This window comes from Sus scrofa, chromosome 5 (genome assembly GCF_054392235.1).
Source record: "Sus scrofa isolate SSC_HxYL_T2T_F1_AM1 chromosome 5, Sscrofa_HxYL_maternal_Yorkshire_Landrace_v2.0, whole genome shotgun sequence".
Classification (NCBI taxonomy): domain Eukaryota; kingdom Metazoa; phylum Chordata; class Mammalia; order Artiodactyla; family Suidae; genus Sus; species Sus scrofa.
This window is the reverse complement of record NC_139387.1, coordinates 99,652,203-99,672,843: the sequence shown is the minus strand read 5'-3', so window position 1 is coordinate 99,672,843 and position 20,641 is coordinate 99,652,203. Positions and strand designations below refer to the sequence as shown.

Genomic DNA, 20,641 nt, shown 5'->3' with positions numbered 1-20,641 from the left:
CTTGCTACCTAAACTCTCCAGGAGAGACATTTCCCCACTTCATCAAGGTCATGCAGCACCGGACAGAGACGCTTCCCCCACCCTCCTCAGGGACAGCTCCTCTTGTGCTGAGCTCCTCGCAGCCCTGAGCTTATGTCATAGCGGTAAAAAGCAGGAGGCATGTTCTAGGTGGGTTGAGACACCCAGAGAGAAGAGAGGAAAGGACTGAATATGCAAGCATTGATCTGCTTCCAGATCTCATAATCAGAGAGCTTCCTCTGTCTCAGCGGGGTGGGACAGCTATGGGAGAAGGGGGACAGCAAGGGGAGAGAAAAGTTTTAGAAAACGTTTTTTCAGCAAAACCCGGGAGGCAGAGAAGAAGTATATTCACATATCCACACATACACACACAGATGTACACTGCAGATATCAAGGCTGTCTTTCAGCTTTCCTGTTTGTTTCCCTCTGTCTCTCTACTACCTGCAATCCGTTTGTCTGCATTTCCTAATTGATTACACAGAGAATACATAAAGTCTCGTAGGAGCCTTCTGTCAGTCTTCTGTATTATATATTTCTTCTCTCACTCTGAGGCTTTTTTCTACTTGCTTAAGAGTGCCTTGATAAACAAAATGTCTTTATTTTAATATAATATTTAATTTAATAAAATATTTCTTTATGGTTAATGATTTTTATACCCTGCTTGGAAATTGTTTCACTACAAATCTACAAACCACTAGTAATTAATCTTTATGTGTGGTAAAAGGAAAATTAGTTTTATTTTTTTTCTTATAGCTATCCAATTGATCATTTGACCATTTATTTTAAAAACTGAGGCTTTTAAAAATATTTTTCCCAAGAGAAACAAAAACATATGTTCACACAAAATCATGCATGTAAATGTATAAATAAACCTTTTCATAGTCTCCCAAAACTGGAAAGAACCCAGTTGTCTTTCAGAAGATATTAAAAAAAAAAAGTCTGTAGTACATACATACCATAAAAAAACCTCATGTCAGTAAAAGCTAACGGATTATCGATAGTTGGAACAACATGGGAAAAAATCCAATGCATTTTGCTAAGGGAAAGAAGCCAGACACAATAGGTAGCATAATGCCTGGTCCTATGTATAGGGTATTCTGGCATATACATTACCCTTTACATCACAAAGGCAAAACAGTAGGGGTAGAAAACAGGTCAATGGTTGCCAGGAGATAGACTGAGTTAAGGGGCAGCAGGAGGGAATATTTTAGGGATGAAACTCTTTTTGCAGTTGCGGTGAAACATGCATGACTCTATGCCCTCGTCCAATACTCAAAGAATGGACTTTGATGTTTGTAAATTAAAAAAATTTTAAGATCTAAAAAACTGTAAATACCTCATATAAAAAGACTTATTTTTTCCCACTGCTCTGTAGTATCACTATTATCATAAAGTAGTTGTAAATACATAGGTTACCTCAGCTTTGTGATAGATCGATTATTCAAGTTGTTGCTTGATCATATTCTCATTGTTTATAACTAATTTGAAATAGCTTACATTGGTAATTGGGAACTAAGTAGTGATATTTATGGAATGAGAGACAAATTGAGTTATTTCTTTCCCATCAACACAAAGTTATCTCCTTCATATGCTAATATGGATATGAGTATATGGCACCCAGCTTCCTCCAGCTGCTGGGTGTGCTGTCACCAGTTTTCAGCTGTCATCTCTTTCAAAGATTGCTTCAGCTTTAGAGAGCTACTTCACCCAAAAGCCGTGCCTTCCAGGGGTAGTCCACATTCCAAAGACCAATTGAGGCAGGGGAGTAAAGGACTGGTCATACTAGCCTAAAGCATGACTACTCTGATGAGTTTTTCCAGGTCCAGACCTCTCTGTAGAGTTATCTGAGGCTATTGAGCCAGCATTATAGTTTAACTTTTTAAATTTTACTATGCAGTCAGTGACCATGTATCTAGAACTGCCCATTATAAATTAGTTTTTTTCTGACCTATTATTGGAAATGGCAGTAAGCCATCATAGATGGAAGTGGTACATCCAAAGTTAACTATGAGCAGGACTAGCGAGGACAAACAAGTATATGAGCAGGTGGCCCAGACTCATATCATCCACCACTGTTACACTGGCACCCACCCTTAGTTTCTGCCTATTGCAGTATAATGACTTCCTGTGACCAGCTGGTATAAAAAGAAGAAGCCAGAGTTTTGGTTTACAGTTTGGTCACACTGGTACATGGGAACAAGTCAAAAATGGACAGCAGCTACATTAGAGCCTTACTCAGTAGTGGTCTTGAAAGAAAGGCAAAGACCATTTCAATGGGCAGAGTGTTAGGTGATGCGCTTGGATATCTACCTGGCCAGTTGGGAGATTGTCCAAAGTTAGCAGACTTTACAGATTCATAGTGGAAGACTGGGGACCTGGAAGAAGAAAGACAAGAAGATTAGAGACAAGGGGGTCTGATGTGGATGTATGTATGAGATAAGGAACAAGGTGTGCAATCTTAGAGTTATACGTTATTATAAAGAGTAATCACCATGGAGGAAGTATTAAAAAGTGAAGAAGACAAAGTAATTCAGCCAGTTAATATTAGCCAGACTTTGACATTGGTCACCCCAGCAGTGGCATAATGGGTGTATGAAGGAAGTGATTATAGTGGCAGAGATAGTGACTATTTTCAGAGCCACAAAAATTAGTGAGCTCCAGTTTACCAGGGTTGATATAGCTCGACAGTGCCAAATGTCCAAACTGCCAGCAACAAAGATTAATGCCCACCTTCCAATATGATACCAGTTCTCAAGGAGGCTGACTGGCCACTTGGTTGGCTCCCTTTGAACCTGGAGAGGTCAGGCATCCATTCTAACAGAATAGACACTTATTTTCCACATGAGTTTGCCTTTCCTGTCTGCACAGCCTCAGTTAGACCATTACCAAAAGTCTTAGAGAATATATGAAATTAGAGAATATCTGGATCCTTTGTAATTATTGTTTCCCGATAAATACCCATTTTACAGCAAAATAGTGAGTTTCCTATCATGGGGTTCACTGTTTATATCAGATTCACTGTTTGTATCACATTCTATATCACCCAGGTTCTTGAATGGCCAACTCAGGGCGAAGGGTACATAGCTCATAGTCAATCTTTTGATGATAGGACACCATCCTCCAGTTTGCTGAATGTACCTAGAGTCAAAACATTTGATATGGTGTTATGCCATTAAATTCTCACTCAATAAAGAATTACATGAATTTGGAAACCTAATACTAGAAGCAGGAGTGGCTTCACTTATCATCACTCCCATTGACTCAGTGGGAGAATTTGGCTGTTCCATTTCCACAACTCTGGTCTCTACATGGCTAAATGTTCTGTTTCCAAAGAGGGACTTCTCCAGCCAGGGAATACAGAGCTAGAGTAATTAAACTATAAAACTGCCTGGATATTTTAGTCCCCTTTTGTACAGGGATCATCAAGCAGCTTGACTTGGGTAATCGAGTTGATTATCAGGAGGAGGTAGTGTTGCTATAACTCAGTGGAGGTAGGCAAACATATGTTTGGCACCTGAGATTTACTTGAGTACCTTTTGATATTTTCTTGCTCAGTTGTGCTGGTAAATAGACAAGTGTAACAATTCTGGTTTGAGAAGACCATAATGACCGAGAATCATACTCATAAGAGATGAAGATACAGGTAATTTTACCAGGTAAACCACTAAGACCATTGAAAAGTGAAAAGAACAGAGAATGGATGGAAAAAATCAAGAGAGGAGGATTATCAGTAGGCCTAAAGACCAGCTGCAGTGGCCAGGGCATCACTGGTCTCTCTAGACTTCCTCATCTCTGTTTCCTCTAGGAAAAGAAACTTCCTATAATCCTAGAAGAGCTGCTTTCTGTCTCTCTTTATATAAAACATAAAGTGATCATAGATGTGTAAGTGGTGACCAGTGGGGAATGTAGTTATGGCCCATTGAGATCCTGGATACAAAGCTAGGAGAGTTATCAGAAGACAGCCTTCAGCTAGAAGCCTTGTTGGCTATAGAAATCCATTTTTCCCAAGATCATGCCCTTCCAGGGGTGGCCCACATCCAAATTCTGATCAAGGCAAGGATAGGAAGTCCTGGTCCATTTAGCCCAAAGTAAAGCAACCCTCTTGGGTTATTTCAGCCTTCGAACTCCCCAGGGGTTGGACTGGTGCTGGTGGGTTGGCCTGGGAACCCTTTTTCTCCCTCTATTTAATCTTGTTTCTTTCTTCCATGGCTGTTAATCCCAAGGACACTATTTAATAAGCATCCTGTACACTAAACTTTGTCTCTAGGAGTCTCTAAGAATCTGCTTCCTATAAATCCCAACCTAAAACTCAGGGTAGTCTCAGCCTGTGTAGAACTCTTGGTCATCTGTTAAGTACCAGACAGTAAATATCTTTCCATCCCAAGTATACTACTCTGTAAAATCCATCCTCTTTCCACAGTGTCATCCCCTCCACCCCGCCCCAGGAGAAGAATACATTAGTTACTGCTTGTATCTTTGATTTCTATGGACTCTCATCAAGTTCCTGATTTTTTTCCTTCTCCATAGTGTGATACGAGTCCATATAGTGGGTTCTAATTCATGAAATGCCTAAATTATTAAAATGGAAATTATTTCATCTCTAAGCCTTTCTTTATGAAGAAACTTATAAAGAAATTTTAGTACACCATTAGTAAGCTACTTATCACCTTTTTCTTACTGAAAGTAAATCAGATGCTTTACAGGTGTCTGAAACCTTACTTGTATATCAGTAAAAATAGCTTTAACAGCTTTGAAATGGATTCTAAAAGATCAAATTATATGCACTTACCTCTTCTTTTTCAAGCTAGAAATGGCTTGTTCTTCGTAGTAGAAGTAATATAAACATCTCTTTCAAGATGATGATATTTACAAAGTGTCTATTTTAAGTTCAGGATTTGGAGGAGTTTTGTTGTATTCTGCTTCTATCTCATTCAAATTTATCACCAAATTTATTGAGATTTCTATATTTATAAATATATTGGTATATTTTACTTAAAAAATTGACACATATATAGCTTAAGTTTGATTGTTTTTCTCTTTTAATGATTTTTATTTTTTTCCATTATAGCTGGTTTACAGTGTTCTGTCAATTTTCTACTGTTCAGCAAGGTGACCCAGTCACACATACATATATACATTTTTTTCCTCACATTATTGTGCTCCATCATAAGTGACTAGGTATAGTTCCCAGTGCTCTACAGCAGGATCTCATTGCTTATCCATTCCAAAGGCAATAGTGTGCATCTATTAACCCCAAATTCCGAGTCCATCCCACTCCTTCCCCCTCCCCCTTGGCAACCACAAGTCTATAATCCATGTCAAATATTTAAAAAAATTATTTTACTTTATGTTATTTGTTTATCTTCAAGTTTCACAGCCTGTTGAAATAATAAGTTGTATTCCATGTCCATGGAGAGGTTTGATTTTTTAATTCAGTGGGAATACAGTTATTATTTCAACAGGCCCTGAAACTTGAAGATAAACAAATAATATAAAGTAAAATAATTTTTTTAAATATTTTACACCTATTAAAATGGCTAAGATGCAAAAAACTGACAGTACCAAGTGCTGACAAGGATGCGGAGTAACAGTAACTTTCATTCATTGCTTGTGGGAGTGTGAAGTGGCATAGCCATTTTGAACAACAGTTTGTGTTTCTTACAAACCTAAATATCATCTTACCATATGGTCTAGCAATCACATTCCTAGGTGTTTACCCAAATAAATTGAAAACCTAGGTCCAACCCCAAACCTGCATATGAATATTGATAGCGGCTTTATTGATAATTGTTCCACACTGTAAGCAACCCAGGTATACTTCAAAAGATGAATAGATAAACAAAGTAGAGTATTTATGTAATGAAATCTTATTCAACAATTTTAAAAAATGCTATCAAGCCACAAAAAGATATACAGGAACCTTCAATTGCATATTGCTTAATGTAGAAGCCAGTCTGAAAAAGCTACATATTATATGATTCTAAGTAGATGACATTCTGGAACAGTCACAATTACAGAGATAGTAAAAAGATTAGTGGTTGCCACAGGTTCAGGAGGAGGGGGTGGAGTTGAATAGGTAAAGCACTGGTACATTTTAGGGCACTAAGGTATTCTGCAGTGGTGGATGCATGACATTCTACATTTGATAAAGCCTGTAGAACTGTAACACAAAGAATACAGACAGATTTGAACTGTGGACTTTAGTTAATGATAATGTTTCAGTGCTGGTTCATCAACCTTAACAAATATACTACACTAATGTGGATGTTAGTGATAGGATGAACTGTGAGGAGGTAAAGAGGGGATGTATGGGAATTCTCTGTATTATCTGCTCAATTTCGGTAAACCTAAAACTGCTTTAAAAAATAAAGTCTATGAAAATAAAGAGAAAAAATATATTCCTTAACATATCAAAAGAAATTATAACTGTTAAGCTAAAATTAGTATTTTAAGGCAGACAGATAATACAGATACATTTTTATTATCTTGAAAATCTGTAGGTGAGGGCAAGGAAGAACAAATAGTAGAAATTCAACTACAGCTCCACGTGGATAGCAAAATTATTTTACTTATCATATTTGAAGGGTGTCAGAGCACTTAATACATTACATTTTCAGAGCAAAACTGGCAATACTACAATTATTTAGAATATAAATGTTGGATTTGGAAAGCACACAGCTATTCCTTTATCAAGAGATGTCTTTTCATCCAATCAGAGATCTTAGACTATATGTTCCAAGATGTTTAAGGAATCCCTAAATTGTAGACTAATTAATGATAATGTTATGACCTGAGATTTTAAGAACAGGATGTAAATTAGAGTCTGAATTCACTCTGGAGGATTGTATCATGGAGAGAGATGAAAAGAAAGAAAGGGTCTTTGTCTCCTAAAGCAATTCTTGCCTAACTTTCCCCAAACAGCACCCCAACTACTGAAGAAGGTAAATAAATAAAAACCTTTGAAGCCTGGGGACAGAATTCGAGAAATCATTAAGGTGAAAAATCTTTGAAGTCTTCTCTTTTATTTTAATAATTCATCTGATTTTTGCAGCCTAGGTCATATTTGTGATCACATTAGTATAAGAAAACTATGTTATGGTGCCCAGTACTGAATAAAATGCACACTCTGTAAAGATATGTCCACTTTATCCTGCATTTTCACACTCTCTTAGACAATGGCTCTGGTGTCAGAACACCTCAGTTTGGGAATAACATACCTACAAATCCTGAAGTTGCACTGGACTCCCGGAGCTGTGTAAAGTGGAGACCCATGGTTCTAGTGCTCATTAGGTGTTTAATCTTACATGGTAAGACCATTTATTATCAATCAACTGCTAAAACCTACCATACGAAGCTCCTTTGCAAGGCTTGTTACACGATCCAGGCCATCTCTTTAACTCTCTGGGATGATTTTTATGAGTCTGAGAGTTATAGAATTCTAACGTTGTTATGTTAAATTAAGATTCTTTGTTATTAATTCATGGAGATTAAGTTTTAAATGTGTCTTCAGTGGATGAATTAATGAAATATTTCCTAGAGGAAAAAACTCCAGAACTCTAATTATAAACCTTGAATCTCATACCTAGGTCTACCATTTAATAGCCCTGCAACCTTGAACCAATAAAAATATTGCTGAAACTCAATTTCTTATCTGCAAAAGGCAGAGACGTCTCCTGCCTTAGTCATTCACGGGGAATTTAGGAGGGTGAAATGAAATAATGGGTATAAATTAGGAGTTTGGGATTAATATATACATACTACTATATGTAAAATGCATAACCAACAAGGACCTATTGTGTACAACAGGGAGCTATATTCAATATTTTGTAAAAACCAAGGAAAAATAATCTGAAAATTATATATGAAAAAAACATATCCAAATGCTTTTCTGAAGCTCTTTCCTCCATGCAGTATTGCCCTAAATACTCTGTTTCTAGAGTTTTACTATTTTTAAGGCAGTTTATAAAATTGCTTTCTGGAATTCTCATATTCATCAATAGCCTTATCACCTGTTGGCTATCAGAGGCTTCTTTCTCCTCAGGAAAAGAATTTTGATTGCTTACTCTTTCCTCCTGCTTTCTTGTTTTCATCATTTCTACTTTGAAGTTATGCTGCTGGCCATGAAGATAGGATATAGGGTTGCCTATAGGATCAACTCTTGATTATTCTCAATTTGAAAAAGGGTAATAAATAATAAGCAAAAAAAAAAAAGAAAAGAAAAGAGACTAAAATCACTTAATATTTGGCTTAAAAATGTTATATATGAATGAAAATATCACTTCTATACTGGGAATTCTCCAAAATAAATACAGATGAATTGTAATGAACTCACAGTTCACATTACTACAGACATATTTCTTCGTTTCTTATCTCTTCCCACTTTTGAAACAACAAATAAATTCCACCATCTATTGATGGATGCAAATAACTGTGATAAAAATAGAAAATAGAGGGGTTCCCACCGTGGCTTAGTGGTTAACGAATCCGACCAGGAACCATGAGGTTGCAGGTTCGATCCCTGGCCTTGCTCAGTGGGTTAAGGATCCGGCATTGCCCTGGGCTGTGCTGTAGGTTGCAGATGCAGCTCGGATCCCGTGTTGCTGTGGCTCTGGTGTAGGCTGGTGGCTACAGCTCTGATTGGACCCCTAGTCTGGGAACCTCCATATGCAATGGAAGCGGCCCAAGAAAAGGTAAAAAAGACAAAAAGGTAAAAAAGACAAAAAAAAAAATAGAAAATAGAAGTAAATTATTTGGATATGTAATTTTATAAATTAAAGCTTTATGCTTTTTCAGTTTTTATGAAGTTATAGTATGTCCTCTGGGAAATTTAAGGTCCAGTAAGAAATTTTTGTTGATTTGATTTGGCTGTACAATGATTCTGCCTCCATATGTCTACTTTGACCTCAAGGATGGCATTATATTAAAGCTTTTAAAAAGGACAGCTTTGATTTAAGGGTGTATCAACTTCCAAAACTGATTTTCAGGTATTAGGATTGTATTCTAGTTTTTTGTGCTTTTTCCCTATAAAGGCCTCATGTGAAACCCAAAGGTTATATCCTTACTTAACAGAATACTCTTTCAACATCTACTTAGGATTTATGAACCAAGAAGAGAGGAAGGATGATATTGTATACTTCTTCCTTGAATGTAATTCTTGCAGTTATAACCTCACTATATTAGCTACCTATTGCTATGTAATGAAACATCCCAAAACTTAGCAATTTAATACAACAGACATTTATTTTCTCATATGAATTAGGAAATTGGAAGCAGCTTAGATGGATTGTTCTGATTTAGGGTCTCTGGTAGGCAGGATTTTAAGATAGCTCCAATGTAGGCAGAATTTTAAGATCGCTGGAATCCACACCTTTATACAGTTCTTCCTAATCAATAGCATATGGCAAAAATGAAGGTAATTTTTAGATGTAAATAAAATGTTTAATATGTTTACTTCAAATTTATCAGATGGAAATTATCCTGGATGGAGCTGACTATTCAGGTGAACGCTTTAACAGAGGGTCTAGAGGTTAGACAGGCTTTGCTGCTCACCTTGAAAAAGCAAGCCACCATGAATTCTATAGCTTCAAGGAAATTTATTTTGTTAGCCAGCAGGTTGGAACAGTACCCTAAGCTCCAGAAAGCAATTCAACTTAGACTTGATTCAGCTTTGTGAAACCTTCAACAGAGGGTTCTTCTAAACTGGACTCATAATCTAATAGAAACTCTGAGATAATGAGCATATATTATAATTATATTTATTCTTCTGATCCATGAATGTAAGATGTCTTTCCATTTGTGTCTTTGCTTTCTTTCAACAAAGTCCTATACTTTTTTGTAAGGATCTTTCATTTCCTTGGTTAAATTCATTTCTAGGTATTTTATTGTTTTTGATTCTATTGTGGGTAGGATAGCCTTCTATGGTTCTTTTTTAGATGTTTCATTACTATATACAAATGTAACTGATTTCTGTATGTTGATTTTATATCTTGCGGCTCTACTGAATTAGTTAATTCCAACACTTTTTTGGTTGAGTCTTTGGGATTTTCTATATATAAAATTATACCTTCTATAAATAATGACCGTTTTACTTCTTTTCTTATTCGGATGCCTTTTTTTTCCCCCTTTGTTTTGCCTAATTGCTCTAGCTAGGACTTCCAATACTATATTAAATTAGAGTGATAAAAGTGAGCATTTTTGTCTTGCTCCTGATCTTAGAGGAAAAGCTTGTAGCTGTGGATTTGTCATAAATGACCTTTATCATGTTGAGGTATGTTCCTTCTACAGCTATCTGTTTAGGGTTTTTATCATAAAATTTGCCACATGCTTACTCTGTGTCTATTGAAATGATCCCATGTTTGGGGTTAGTAGATGCAAACTATTACATTTAGAATGGATGAGTGATGAGGTCCTGCTGTATAGCATAGGGAACTATATCTAATCACTTGTTATAGAACATGATAGAAGATAATATGAGAAAAATGATGTATACATATATATATATATATATATATATGTATGTATAACTGGGTCACATTGCTATATAGCAGAAATTGACAGAACTTTGTAAATCAACTATAATAAAAATGTTTAAAAAAAATGATCATGACGGGAACTCCTAGCAGTGTATATTTTAATTTCTAAAATTAGTAAGACTGAGCTCTATCAAAAAAGCTTTAAAGACTTTGTTTCATATGCTATTCATTTATAAGTTATGTTTTTCTGCATATACTTTTCTGCATTTATATGGCATGACAACTTTTTTCTTTCCTTCTTATATTTTCTTTAGATTAGCTTGACCCAAGTAGGTTCTAATAAAGTAATGTTCCAATTTCAAGTGACTCACTTGGCAAAGAAGACAAATTCACCTGCCAATAAGAATGGAGAGGGAGTAGGGTTTCTAGGGGTGATGGAGTTACGAATGAGCATTATTTCATAATTTTTCTAGCTGTAAGAATAAAAATCTCAGGAGTTCCTGTTGTGGCTCAGCAGTAACAAACACAGTTAGTAGCCATGAGGTGGTGGGTTCGATCCCTCACTCTCCTCAGAGGGTTAAAAATCCAGTATTGCCTTGAGCCATGGTATAGGTCACAGACTCAGCTCAGATCTGGCATTGCTGTAGTGGTGGTGGTGTAGGCTGACAGCTGCAGCTCCAATTTGACCCCTAGCCTGGGATCTTCCTTATGCAGTGGGTACAGTCCTAAAAAAAAAAAAAACCGTAAAAAAAAAATAAAACTTCACTTAAAAAAAAAAAAAAAGCATGTAAATAAATGAGTGATTAAAGTTTACTAAGTTCATCAGTTTTAACAAAAGGCAATGTATAGATATTAAAATATAAACATTCTTTATTAGGTAAAAAGTAAAGCATATTACTTGGATGAGTTTAATGTCTCTAAACCATGTTTTCACATTGGGAAATTAAATATTTTCTGACCCTCAGAGGTCAAGGTATGTAACATCACAAAAAATAATGCTTTATTTCCCCCCTCAGTGCAGAACTTTATGTCTCTGGATATAGAACAGTCTGATTACAATGCTAAATGTGAATATTCAGGAACTCCCACTCATCTTTGAATGCCAATTTGTTTTTCCCTATATGCATTTATTTACCTGTTCAGAAAGTATTTAATAAGTCTATTCTAGTGAGGCAGTATCAAAGGCGCTAGTGCTATCTTTCTTCCTTCAAGCTCTGCGTTCATGGTGAAATAAGAGCGTAAGAAGTAGCACTTTGATCTACCTATGTCTGTCAAGGAAAAGTTGGTTAGGGAATTGGCACTTGACATGAGTCTCAGAAGCAAAGAAAAATCTTTTTAAGCAAATCAATCTGGAAGACTATTCAAACAGAGGGAAGACTATGTGCAAAGTTGAGGAGGAAGAAGAAAGGAGGAAACTCAGGTAGGAATTATCAGTGGAAAATGTTGGGAGATGTGTCTGCAAAGCCAATAAATGTCAGTTTTCAGTAAGTCTCTAGTTATCATAAAACAAATTTTTGTTTTGGTAATATTTATTTCAAAAGTCAAAAAATAGCATAATGTTCTCACTTTTCTACAGAGCCTGGACTTATTATGGCTATTAAATGAAGAAGGGCTACACCATACCCTGAGAGCATATTATATTAACATAGAATGAATTAAAATAGAAAACAACTGACTGCATATCAAATTGAATAAAAATTGTTGATATTCACTTTACAGAAATGAGCTTAACTATGAAGTACCATTTTCTTTTCGCATATTCCATTTAGAGAAGACTCTTGGGAGGACAGTGGACTTAAGGTTTGCCTCACTTCCAAGGGATCTCCTGAAATCACTACTTCAGTGCTACAGGCACTGATGAAGTTGTTAATCTAATTTTAAATTCATATATTGTGAGTTTTCTGGAAAGCATGTTGAACTGATAAAAGGCTTCAAAGCTAATTCACAATATAACTTGGTACTCTTCATAGGCAAAACATCACTCAAGCTATCACATTATTATACTAGACTATCAAAACACAAATTATGTGTATCTTGTAAACATAGTCATGAGTTGAAAAAAGCATGGGAGTAAATATAGCAAATCTGATAAGCTGTTATATATTGTTAAGATTTATTATCTTTTATTTTTGGGAAAACTAGTAGATTTTATTTTTAAAGAAATTTTATTTTAAATATTTAAAATACAAATGTTCAAAAATCATTTTGAAGCTCTATTTCGTCAGATAAAATAATCTGCAAGGGACATATTTGAAAATGAAAGTAAATATGTTTAAGGCATATGGGGTTATTTCCAGTTCTACTCTACACTATTTAGAATGCTTTTAAAATATATAGTTTATATCATTAATTTATATTCTGTGCTTGAAGAAAGAATCTACTAAGAAAAGATTACGTTCATCTTAGGCCATATGAGTTGTGAAAAATGAGCAAAATCTGAAGAGTAAGGCTTTGCCAAAAAAACAAAAACAAAACAAAACAAAAATGAAATGATTGAGATAAAGTCAAAATGAAGTCCAAAGGATGGTTTTCATGGACCTACCCCATTAATGTCCCGCTTCTTGGAAGCAGTGAGCATTGAATCAAGACCTCGCTATCCCACTATGGACAGAGTAGTTTGCTATTTCTGTAGAAATAAAATTGCCATTCATCACAACTATTCTAAGTGAACATCCCACTGAGATCTTTATTGAAACAAATGGGCTTTTTAGGCCTATTTTGAAATATTAGTTTATAGAGTGATGACATGAACGCTTCTTACTGTTTATCACCCTTCTAAAGTAAACAAAGGGAGTAACCAAATTTTTTTTGTCTTGCAGCTACATTCTGAACGTCACCCATATTTTATCTCTAAATATAACTTTCCTCAGGAAAGAAGCGCAACACTCTGAAATACTTCTGGAATATTTTCATGTAGTATTTGAGGCTAATTTAAGAAGAGCTGGTACTTGTTTCCATCACTACCATGGAGCATTTATCAGCAACTCCATGGGATCACTTAGGGACCAGGTGGGAGTCTGAGAGTCTGAGGGTGGAAGTCAAGCCTCCCACTCGCTGTGGGAATGAATACCTGGATCAGTGTGGCCTCTCTGAACCTCAATTCCCTAACCTACAAAATAATGTTGAAAATATTTCTTCATAAAACTATTAAGAAGTTTTATGTATATATAGTATAGGAATTATATATACAAACAATGCAACAGTGCTTAAAACATTTATGCACTCATTAAATCACTGGAGTTGTTCTTCTATTTTGTAATAGATTATAGAAGGCAGATACAGTGCCCAGTGATGAAGGCGCTTTGTGAGAATGTTAAGTAACTTGTTTAGAATTAGAAAGAAAGAGGGAATTATGCAAGGCAAGTGGGATGATAAAGATACAATGATCTACCTAATTCTCACTAGCATGAACCTGCTTATTGATAGTACCAGGAGCCTCTAACAAAAGAAGTGAAAGTGTGGCAAAAAGCACAAAGTTGTTCATTATATTTGGTCACACCAACAGTTAGAAAGCCATCACAGATTTCTCTTGAGCTTAGTCCTTTGTACTCAACTTATTTCTCAATCTCTACATTTTTATATGTGATTCATACCTCAGATTCAACACAGTGGATTAAAGTTCTTTCCCTTAAAAATCTTTCCTTCTCCTGAAATCTCTGTTTTGATAATTTATGACAATACTCAGTTGTTCATGCCAGAAACAAGGAAGTCACTCTCATCTTCATACTTCTGCTGTCCAATTAGCCATTATATCCATTTGGTTATACCCCCTTCCATTTACAAGTATTCCATGGTTTCCACTGCTTTTGTGATAAACTTAAAAGTTCACAACAGCCTGAAAAGATCCACATTATAGGTCTGCTTCTCCAGTGTAATTGTGAACCACTTCTCCCAATCTTTATTAAACCTCAGGACCTTTTCACATACTGTTTCTTATACCTGAACCTTTGCTCTCACTAGTTGTCTGGCTAATTCACACTTATCTTTCAGAAGTCAGCACAAATGTCGCGTTCTCACTGTAAAAGTGATGCAACAAATAGGCCATTAAAGGCTAAAGTGGTTGTAATACCCTGGCACCTAAGTAGGCAAACCAAAACGTAGGCCAGAGTAAATTCCTGTAAATGCCTCAAGGTTAAGAACTCTAAACCTAAGAACACTAACAAATAGATTTTCTAAAATTAGGCAACAATTTAAGCTATAATCAATCAAATAATTGTCTTGCTTTGTTTCTGCATCTTCCCTATAAAAAACTTTACCTTCCAGCATTGCCATGAGCTATGGTGTGGGTCACAGACACGGCTCAGATCTGGTATTGCTGTGGCTGTGGTGTAGGCTGGTAGCTGTAGCTCCGACTCGACCCCTAGCCAGAGAACTTCCATATGCCACAAGTGTGGCCCTAAAAAGCAAAAAAAAAAAAAAAAAAAAAAAAAAAGTGAAAACAAAAAACCTTTACCCTAGTCCCTACCCAGTTTTTGTTTGGTACCACCCAGTTGGAATCAATGTTTGCTCAAATAAACTCTGGAAAACATTAATGTACCTCTGTTTACTTTTTAACATCTCCAAAACCTTCTCTGACCCCATAGATTAGAATATTATGTTTTATGGCAGTAACACATTGTAATTCTTCACTTAATTATTTATTTGAAATATCCACAAAACTAGACTGTAGGCTTCTTTTATTTTTTATACTTTTTGAAAATTATAGTTGATTTACAGTGTTGCATCATAGACTGTAAGCTTCTTGCTATGGTCACATTTTCAGCCCTTGGTCTCTAGATAACACATTATCTGTTGATAGTAAGCTTTTACTTGATGAATGCTTAAATACAGTCAAGAAGGAATGTAGTGGGAACCTGTTTTTTCATCTAAGGACACAGAGTCTAAAGGATAATTCTAGCCCTGCATGTAAGCCCTGAAGTAGTACTTTGACTAGCTGATTTAACACTGAGGATTTCTGCTCTTTATCGAAGATGAAATCAGAAGAAGTTACATTAGTCTATAGCTATAAGACTTTGGGCTTGTCACTGGATATGAAAGTTAAGGGCAGGGTTCAGTGTAACAGATCACCCTGGGAACAGTGGTTTAAGCAATGTAGTTTTTGCATTACTCCCTCAAAGCAAGAAATTCACAAGTGGGCAGTCTGATGTCTCAAGGATGTCAGGGCTGATATTCTTGGCTTTTCCCTCATAGCTTGCTCAAGGTGGCTGCTGGAGCTCTGCATTTCTCGGGGGAAAAGGGAAAGGTGCCAAAAGCAAAGAAGATACATGTGGTACTGTATGTGTCCATTTCCTACTTAAGGGCCTTTCCCAGAATTTGTTCCCAATAAATCCACTTATATCTTTGTGTGTGTGTGTCTGTGTGTCTATGTGTCTGTGTGCTTTTTAGGGCCACACTTGCAGCATATGGTTCCCAGGCTAAGGGTCAAATTGGAGCTGCAGCTGACAGCCTACACCACAGCCACAGCAACGCAGGATCCAAGACACATCTGTGACCTACACCACAGCTCATGGCAATGCCGCATCCTTAACCCACTGAGTGAGGCCAAGAATCGAACCTGCATTCTCATGGATACTAGTTGGTCTCATTACCACTGCACCAGAATGGGGGCTCCTCCACTTATACCTTATTTTCCAGAAATATTAGTACGTGGCTACCTGTATCAGCACAGGAGTCTGAAAAATGCTTTTTAGGTGGGAACTTTTCCAAAGTCAGCATCAGTATTCTGCTAAATAAGAAAGAAGGAAAGCATAGTTACTAGAGATGTTACTGGCAGACTCTGCCTAACTTGAAAATTGCTGAATTTCCATTTCTTTATGTAAAAATAAAGGATGAAATATATACTTTTCAAAGTGTTTATGAACATTAACTAAGAGAAAGTACATTAATGATGCACCAGTGGGCTCTCTGCATATGTTGAGTGCAAAATTAACAGCTTAATTATACAAATAATAGGAAATAAAAGGGAACACCAGCTTACAGATGTTTATGGGTTTGCTTAGAAATCAAGTCCACTGGCAAGGATTATCCAAAATTAAAAGAAACTTGACTATCAAAGTGGAACCTGGATAATTTACTCTAAAAATTGTCATGACCTCTGCATTCTGAAAAGGAAGTATAGACAGATGTCCTCCTAGGGCAGCTGAGTTGCAGGTTGGTTGCTGGAGAATGGCTAACCTGAGATTTCTGAAATTCTGAGGGAATGATAATGTGAAGTCATAGAGAAAGGAGTTTATTTGATTTAAAATATGGTTGTTTAAGTCTAGCTAATAACTGCATGCTAATTACCCTCTATCTCTCAAATGTTTTGGGGCACAGTAAGAGACTTTTCCTTGCCCTTAAAGAACTTAAAATCTTTCTTCAACTCGCTTTAGTTAGGAAATAATAGTTTATTTCCACAATTTTGTGTATGAGTGTGCTTGCACCTGAAATAATATATTTTTTGTGGCCATCCCGAGAAACAGGGTAGGCTTCCATCTTGGGACAATGAGAACCTATTAACTTCATCAGAGAAGAAAGGTGAGATTTTATCTTTGCTCTCTCCTATGATTATTGCAAGACTGTGGAAATCTTGGAATCATCAGTTTTCTGGCTTGAAAACTCCATGAAGTAGAGAAATCAGTTGCTACTTGTCCTTGGATCTTCAAGATAAATATACCCCTAGTCTTTGTTTACAGAGTTTTTAATTAAAATGGTTCATGATTCTAATCTAATGCCAATGTTTTGTGAAAATTTACTTTTCTCTTAAAATTTTCATTACAATTTTTGTTTCTCTATGTTTTCTCTCAGTTATACAGTGTAGTATGTTTCTTATATTCACTAGTTTTCCCCATTAGATCTCATGTCTCTATCCTTTATGTCTCACTTTTTTCAAAATGATGTTTAATTTTATCTTTCTCCTTTATTTCCTCTAAGTTGCTAGAGGATAATGATATTGATTTTTTTGGCAGGAAGTAGTTAAATTATTTTTCACTTTTTTTCCAACTAGAAATAATACCACAAGTTAAAGAAATATGTCCATGGACTTGCTAACTTCATTATATTCTTTAATAGACTTTTTAAATACACACTTAGTAGAATGCTAAGAAATTTTAGGTGGTTACCAAAGTCATTTCTGACTGTCTTCTTCTTCCACGGTATCCCACTAAATGTCTAAATGTGGCATTTAATTTAAACCATGTGTCCAGCCCACTGGTTCACAACTTTGTCCTCAACTAAAGCACATCCCAGGGTGTACTGTGTATGCTGAACATGATGGTTTAATGGAGCTACGCAGGGCTTAGCAGAAATCAAACTTTGTGAGTAGGAAAAAGTGGAAAAGAGCTTTTGCAAATCTCTTGTGAAGTGCATCCTCTTACCTATCTGATATCATGTGGCCACTGGCCAATGAGAAAAGCAGGAAAACAACAATGTAGAACATCGGTATTGGAAGCAGTAATTTGGATTTGACGTATTATCCTCTTTCCATAAGCTCTGCCTTGACTACTCAGTAATGACTCCAAGAGTTTGTATTAATAAATGCTCTCTGGGGTGTCTGGTAAAGCCTCCATTCTTATAATGTTGTGGTTCTGTAGGGGGATAGAGGGCAAGGAGCTACAAAGGAAATATGGGAATATTGGCATTAAAGAGAGAAAGATAGCTTAGTCAAAAGAAAAGAATAACTTAAAACAAGCAAACAAAAACACAAAGATTGAGGATTGCTTGAGGTCACTGAGATATGGATGATGGAGAATTGAAGAGATTTCTGTCATAATAAACTTAAAATGGACTTTTTGGGGAAATCTGTGTATTTTTGTGCATTGGAGAGAAGGTAGAAATCTGACTCCCATAGATCTTTTAACTAATAGAACTAAGTGAACTAGTAAAAAAGAAGGTTATCACATGTTCTTTTAGTTAAAAGTGTCCAGGGAATGGTAAAATTTCATTGAGAGATAATGATTCATCATTCAAAATATACATATTTATATGCACACATATACATACATGTACACACAATATACACATGTATATTTAATAATTCCCAAACTCCTGACATTGTTCGTGGAACTGGGATCCACAGGTGCTGAGGTAAAAACAAAACAAAACAAAAGCAAGCAAAGTTCTCACCCTCATGGAACTTTTGTCAAACAGGATACAAACATGAAGTCAATAATTAATAAACAATTTTTTCATTATATTCATAAAAGGAGCCACATAGGAAAAACAGAGGATTTTGAAATTATAGAGTTAAGAACCTAATTTAGTCAGCACAGAGACAACAGACTTAAATACTTCCGAAACATATTTTCCTTCTAATCTAGAGTGTTTGTGTGTCAGGGAGGGAGCGAGTAGGTGGGTGGGGTGGGAGGGAGCAGAGTCTAGTGCCCTGAGCCAAGGGAGGAGACAACTTTGTTCGCAGGAAGCATCCTTGGCAAAGCCAAACCACAGTGACATCAGTGTCTACACGTTTTCCATGATTTCTAAAAACATAATCGACTCATTAATAGATAAACACTACAACGCACAATTTCTTTAAATTAATGCATTCTTGGCCTTCAGATGAAGTAGTGCTATTATGTTTGGATGCTGGCCTCCCATTATTTCCCGTGCCTTACACTGTTAAGATAATACTATCCAGTGGAAAGGCCACATCTTCTGAATCAACCCCAACCATTTATTTCCTGGTTCCTTTATCATTAGTATTAATCAAAATGTTTGCAACTGTGAACTGTCCTAGTTTTTATTTTTAGGCTCTCTCTCTTTTTTTTTTTTTGCTAAGTTCACATACAAAGAGACCAGGCTATTCTCCTTGATGATCATCCCCCCCCTTTCAACTACATCATTAATTTTCCTGGGATGATGGTGTGATTAATTGTCCAATGGAAATCTTGTGTCAAAAATGCTTAATATTATCTTGTCATTCACAGTCTGTTTAATGCTAAACAGGGTATTTATAGTCAAATTTAATGACCAGAAGAACCAATAAAATATGACAGGAAAGACTTCCCACTCTTTAGGAATGGAATGGTTCCATCTGTACAAATGATAGTGTGTTGGAAAATCCTTGTGGTTGTAAAAAAGAAGAAAAACACAATTATATATTTCTACTTGAGAAAGAAAATGTTCATGGTATCCATGTGCAGAATGGAATGTTATGATTTAGGAAATTGTTATTCCAAAGTCCCTTGTTTGTCTAGGTTAGGATTTCTCAAAAATGAATTTTTATGCTTCTGATTGGGACTAGAAATTTATATAACCAATTTTGGCTCCCAGGGAATTCTCAAAACCTTTCATTGTTGAACCCACCACTGCTTTCCCACACTTTGAATCCCCCCCCCCAAATTATGCTCTGTGATGGCAGGACAGATGGGACTGAAGGATCAAAGATCTAGCTATGGAAGTGAAATCCTTCCTCCACTTTGTGTTTTTGTCCTTCCCTAGCCCCATGACCCCTCCTGACACTGACGCTTATTGATACTGCCACCAAAACCCCAATAGCAGTCCTAAACCCATATCTTCTTGTGTCATTGAGGACTGGTTCTGAAGGTATACCAAAGGATTACCTAGAGTGGAGTTCCCATTGTGGCTCAGTGGTAACTAACCCGCCTAGTATCCATGAAGATGCAGGTTTGATACCTAGCCTTTCTCAGTGGGTTAGGGTCCTGCATTGCCATGAGCTGTGGTGTGGGTCACAGACATGGCTCAGATCCAGCATTGCTGTGGCTATAGCTCTGATTTGACCCCTAGACTTTGTCTTAATTGCTTATGAAAACCACACAGCCTCTCATCTCTGTTTTCCTCTGTTTGTCTTTCTTTATGGACTATGTTTATTTCTCCTAAATCATAGTCTTCCTGAGCTTACATTAGATCTTCCACCATCAGAGACTAATGAACCCTGTTAAATTTCATTTTTACATTCATAGAAGAAAGACTCTAATTGATTCTTCTTAGGCTTATTGATTATCTACCACTGGTTCAAATGACTGTGGAGTGGTGTGCAGAACATGAAAATGTAGGCATACTGCTAGGATATAGCATGTAAGGAGGTAATTCTAAAACTGGGAAAAGTGTGGGCTGGACAAAGACCCTTAAATGTATATGCCGTAAGGGTTTCTACTATTACCACAGTTAGGAGTAATTCAAGGTCTCCATAAAATACACCATTTGGTTCCAGT

At 36.3% G+C, this 20,641-nt stretch overlaps 1 long non-coding RNA gene across 1 annotated transcript in view; it reads left to right on the top strand.

Annotated features, from left to right (window-relative positions):
* The window catches only part of LOC146403585 (uncharacterized), a 276,598-nt gene that overhangs the window by 80,133 nt on the left and 175,824 nt on the right, over positions 1-20,641 (top strand). The window contains exon 3 of the long non-coding RNA XR_014804489.1: positions 13,310-15,019. This is a non-coding gene — a long non-coding RNA (uncharacterized LOC146403585). Of the gene's footprint in view, positions 1-13,309 lie in introns of the transcript that reaches the window.